This window comes from Taeniopygia guttata, chromosome 8, assembly GCF_048771995.1.
Source record: "Taeniopygia guttata chromosome 8, bTaeGut7.mat, whole genome shotgun sequence".
NCBI classification, from domain to species: Eukaryota; Metazoa; Chordata; class Aves; order Passeriformes; family Estrildidae; genus Taeniopygia; species Taeniopygia guttata.
The window spans coordinates 20872796-20878914 of record NC_133033.1 but is presented as its reverse complement, the minus strand read 5'-3'; positions in this window follow the sequence as shown (position 1 = coordinate 20878914).

Below are 6119 nucleotides of genomic sequence, written 5' to 3'. Positions count from 1 at the left end.
AGAGTCTGGAAAAGAAATACTCCTATTTTTTTTTTCTGTCCTAAAACATATATAAAATGAATTTATATACAATTTTCTAGTAAAAAATAAACTACAAGGGTAGTTCAGATGCCCTTGTCTGTTTTGCATTCCTAACAAAGAATTCCCTACAAAACTCCTAAATGTCAAGAAATTACTGGGTCTGAAAGACGTCTTTTTACTGGAGTAAAATTAATAGATATCTTAGAGAGGAGATCTAGGCATTTGGCCTTGACCTATGGCTTCCCCTCTGAGAACATTTCTTTGGTACGCCCTAAAGTAATCCTCAAAGTCTTTTCTGTTTAACAGGGCACAAGCACCTACAATGCATCATACAAAGCAATTCTCTGGGTACTGTAGTCACCAGCTCTCTGTTCAAAGAAATGGAAAGTGAAAAGCTTTCAGCACCTAAAGGGACTAAATTAGTTGGTACCAAGTTGTAGTACTAAGAGCCTCCTTTCTTTTCAAGAATAAGACCCAGCTCTAGAGTATTTTTTTTAATGGTTGATACAAGACATTACCCTATTTAACTAGAAGGTCCATTGCATTAATATGCAGAAATAAAAATAGGGTTATAGGCCAGATAATTTGTCTGTTAAAGTTTAATAAATCAAATTGATCCAGTTATTAATCATTATTTTCAAGAAAAACTGGATTATTTCACTCAAAGAAGTAGATCAGTAACCCTCATAAATTATGAAAGCATATATGTATGTTGAGTACTACCCCATGCAAGCAGCTTCCCTGTATAACCAAGCTCCTTAGGCAGTTGTAAATTTACCCAACACAGCCCTGGCCAGCCTCACCTGGGCCCTCACCCAGCCCCTGCTCAGGGACTCTGTACTGCTGTTTATGCTCAGCCATGAGCCAGCAGTCCGTGTTTGAACCTTGCTGGAGCTCTCCTTGGCTTTTGTCTGATCTCTGTTGTGTTGCCCGTGCCTTGCGGAGGGTCCTGACCCGCGGGCTGATTTCTTAGCTTGATTTCAGAGCTTTCCTCCTGTTGTAGGTGTGCCTGGCTGTGGTGGCTGCTGCTGGAGCCTGCGGTGCTCCCAGCACAGCCTCGGGGCTGCCCCCCTGCGCTGCTGCCTCCTGTCCCTGCTCAGGGCCTGGGGGCCCTGCCCTGCTCCCTGGGCTCTTGCACCCGCCCTGCTGCTCCTAGGAGGGAGCTGGCCCTTGCTGTGCCCTGCCACCCTGTGCGGCTGACCGCTGAAAAGGGACAAGGAGGGATGCCTGGTGATTTTAGGAGGTTTGAGTCAAAGGCAACACTTATCTGAGAAAGCCCAATCTGTTCTAGGGCTATATTTATGTTCTGAACAGGTGACTAGAAAAGTCTCTCTATATTCAGTATAGCCTTCTTGCCCAAAGAGTCAAAGTCAAAAGTGTCACAAGTATAGATTAAAAAATATATTTAGAATCTTTAATCAAAAGATTCTCAGAATAGCAGAAGAGTTTTTAAAAAACAGATGAACTCTGTAGGTAATGTAACCATCCTGTGTTGTCATTGATAAAAAACTTCTGTAAGATTAAAGCACTGGAGGTTTTTTTAGGAGACATTCCTAAATCTTTAAAGAAGTTGGATATTACAGGTATCAAATCTCAAGTATTCAAGAAAAACATATTTTATAAAATGCCCCAGTTACAGTAGAATCAAAGAAATAATTTAAGAGCTGTTTGCTCTCCTGAAGAATGTAAAATTTCAGCTACAAAATTGCAGGAGTTAATAGGCAATGTTCTTTATGGATAGATGATTCAGTAGACAGCTGAAGCACAGGTCTCCAGGATTTTTAAATCCTGCAGAGCATCATCATTGTTAGAGGTTGTGCTAATGTGATCTGTGTTCATCCACTTGGCCTGTATGTTTTCTGTGGCACCAGTTTCCTGCTGGGCACTTGATTTCTGACCTGTAGCTCTTTTTCCTAAGAATAGTAGCATCAGCAGAGCTTTGAAATGCTTCTAGGTCTGGCTTTAGATGCAAGGTCTGGGCTCCAGCCTGTGCCCAGATGAGTGCTTCCAGCAGCAGCACATTGTAAGCGCTTTGTCTTGGTCATGGAGAGATTAATTTGGATGCCTGAAATGAAACCAAAAAGTGATGTTAGTGGGAGCTCAGTGCAATGTGTGTAGGTGAACTCTGTAATAATGACATTTCTCACGCTGCTGAAATGTCAGTCCTCCAAATGTGTTTGCACCTGTCTAGCACAGACCCACAGGGCTGTCCCTTGGATTACCCTCTGAGGGATCCCTGCCTTTGTGTGGCTTGGCTGTTTAAAGCTGTGCTGGAAACAAAGCTCAGGCAGCAGCCCCTGTCCTGGGCTGTTCAGTGCCCTGCAAAATGGGCACGTGTCACAGGAGAAGTCAGAACCCAGCTGAACCCCCACTGGTGATTTCAAATAATGATTTCTTGCTTGTAAATGATATTTACCTGAATTACAGCACCAGTCTGTCTGAATTAAGACATAGTACCTTTTTCATGCTCAACCAGCCCAATGCTTTGTGCTAGACAAGAAGTGGCAAAGAAAAATATGTGAAAAAAAGAAAATATAAATTTGCTATAGTTTATTATATAATAAGATTCCATATGGTTTTTAAAGAATTATTTTATAATGTTATTCAAAACTGAGCTAATTACATCTATATAACGAAGCAAGTATTCATTTTACCTTAAATAAATTAAAAACAATGAACCTTGTTGCCTCTTAAATATTTATTGTATTTATGTTCTTTATTTATATCCTTCCATGTGTGAAGTGAAGAGTGCTCCATCAGGTGACAAAAAACTTCTGGATGTACTTAACAGACCATTTTAAGTGTGCAACCGAACTGGATTTGATCTCATAATTTAAATATTGCTCAACTTCCCTGCAGTCCTTGGAGTTACGCCAGAAATTATTTCTGGCTCATGCAGTAGATGATTTTCAAAATTTTAGGATTATGATGAAGGATTATCATTATTATGATTATTATGAAATTATTATGATGATGAAAAATAATAATTTTTTTCCTTACTCATGAAAAAAGAGCTACAGTATCTAGACACCTAATAATGCAATTCAGCGGAGTTATCTTTTAGTCTATCAATAATATATATCAAGTCTGCTTCCAGTCTCTGAGGTTTTGTGATATTTATAGCACTTCATCTAAGTGGATTTTATTGATATAATTTAAATATTTATTGTGTATATATTGATATAACAGTAATTAAAAGTTTTTTTCTGGTAAGTTAGATGCTTTTTTTTCTTTTGCTATGTTTTTGCTCTTCTAATACTAATCAGTTTTGATATCAAAAAACCTTACAATACTAAAATCAATACAAATGTAATAGAATTTAAAAAAAAACCCCAACAAACCAAGAAAAACATAAGCCACTCACTCTAACATTTAAATTAAAATGTCATGGGCAAAAGTATTTCTTGTCTCAGATGTCCTTTGCAGTTCCTTCAAGCAAGGTAAAAATCAGAATCATGGACAATTCAAGACTCGTTTTTAACAAGCAGGGACTTTGTAAATGAAACAGCTCCAAAACATGCCAAACAAGGTAATTTGTAGAAGAAATTATATTTGTGGTAGAGCTAGTTTCCAATTAATAGGCAAGACTCATTTTCTTGTTGATATAAATGAGGCAGATCTCTGGATTTGTGTTTGTGGTCACTGTCTCAGATGTCCCTGTAGGAGGTTACGAGACCTAAGGAGTGTCTGTATCTTCCAAAGAGCCATGGCTTTCTCAGGAGTGTGCCTAATGGTTTATCTATCAACATGTGTGAAATACCTGAGGCTCTCACCTCCTCATTATTGTCAGCCAGTCATCCTGCTGAAGTCACAGCATTTAAGCCTTCTGCACAGCTCTACGCTACTTACTCAGTTTTCAGGGAGACCAGTGCACACCTGAAGAATGAATTTCACTGTTGTGTCTCATTGTGGATAAACTGTTGGATCAAACATACACAGCTGGTACTTCCAACTTCTGCTGTGCATACAAGTCAAAGCAGGATCTACTTGCACGTGTTCATTGTCAAACCAGCAAGTCATTATCTGCTTTTGCTCTGTGGCCTCCTGTTTCCTTCTGCACTACTCTGAACAGTGTGGCACACCATATAAATTATACCTATGCAGGACGCATTTATGAAAGCCAGGTCTGCCACAAGTAGCTTTTTTTCTTGTTCAGGAAAAACAAATGCATCTCTCCCTCGATTACCTTGAATTTGGACTATTGACACTAACTTTTCACATTTTAATGATGGAGTGCTAGTGTTACTTTTTGAGTGGTTCTAATTAATGTATGGTATTAATATACACACACAGCACTTAGTATGATCCATAAGAAAATAGGTGGAACATTAAGACCTCAGACAGTGTCAATGCTGGTTATATTAGGAACCTACTGGCAGGCAGTGAGATCTTAGGGTAGCACTGTTTTTAATTCCCATGTATGTCATCTATCTAGGTATTGTATTCAGTAATGAGTTCAGATACTACTTGCATATTCTGGTTAGGGGCAAAAGAGAATGTTACTTCATTAGATAAAGAGGTAAGGATGATGGTATGAGGAGAAAAATGGAATCTCAGGCTATACTTATCAGTATTACACTGCTGAGATGCAGTGACCTTCAGCAGTATTCACTTTCCTTATTCCAGATAGGGGTAAAGTATGTTCAGGCTCTGCCTGTTCCAGTGTTTTCCAGTATTTCCCACAAACTGTGGAGGACCCCCGGTGTGCTTGCCATTCAGAGAAGCTGGAGGAATGGGGTGACAGGGACTTTATGAAATTCAATGAGGACAAATATGAAATGTTGCATATAGGAAGGAATAGTCCCTTGCAACCACAGGGAGCAGCTGTGCTAAGAGGACACGGGGGTCTTGGCAGAGAGCAATCTGAGCATGGGCCAGCAGCATCCTGGGTTGTATTAACACGATCATGGCCAGGAGATGTAGATTATGCCCTTCTACTCTGCACAAGCCAGACTGTATTTATACACTAGTCCAGTTCTAGGCTTCCTAATACCTGATGATCATGGATAAACCACAGAGTTCAGCAGATGGCCACCATGATATCTGGGGGCTGGAGAACTTGCTCTGTGAAGAGGGGCTGAGGAAACTGAACTTGCCAACCAGGAGAAAATAAGGCTTTGAGGCAACTTAAAAGGAGGCCTCTATCTTGCTGGTACCTACAGAGAGTTTACAAAGGAAGTAGGATCAGGCTTCTTGCAGTGGGGTATGGTGGGATGATAAAAGACAGCAGACAAAAAGTAAAATGAGAACAGCCCCATGTGAGGACAATCAGGTTCTAGGCCAGGCTGCCTGGAGAGATTGTCCAGTTTCCATCCTTGGGGGTCTTCAAGGCTGAAATAAAGACCCGAGTAACCTTGTCAGAGTTCATGACTTTAAGCAGGAGCTCCTTTCCCACACCACTTACTCTGCAGCTCAATGAGCCTATAACACAATCCAGCAGTCTTTATACTCAAGTCCTAATATAAGTAGCCCTTTTTCAAACAGTAGTCCACAGTCAGACCCTGGTATTGTAGTGCTGAAATACATTTTCCATGCACCAGGAAAGCAAGTCTCAATTCAGTGGCGGCTGAAATTCCTTTTCACTGCAACTCTCTTGTGGAAAGAGAGACTGTTGGGTGACATTTTCTATCCATTTACTCTTAGACCGCCTGTGCACTTTTCCATTAACTCCACTAATTTATTTATGAAGCCATTATGAAGAAAAAAGCGCTATACGTTTCCTCATATGATGTTTATTCTGTTAGGCCAAGTAGCCCGACTCGTTCAGACTGCACTTAGGTTGGGATGCTCTTCACACACCTTCACCTGAGCTCTCCACCGCTAAACTAGAATGGGGGGGGGGGAGGACTTGAATAAGCCCAAGTATCCAGACTAGATCTTTTGCAGCGTTTGTGGTATTTCTCTGGCAGAGCTGGAAACGCTGAGCTGCTAGAAGCGCGTGGGTGCGGGCGGAGCGCTGTGAGGAGCCCGGGGGGCCGCGGCCGCCCCCGTTCCTCAGCGCGCATTTGCCGCCCCGCGGCGGCGGCGGAGGGAGCACGGGCGGGGCGAACCGCGCCGCTCCCGCCCCTCTCCGCCCCTCTCCGCCCCTCTCCGCCCCT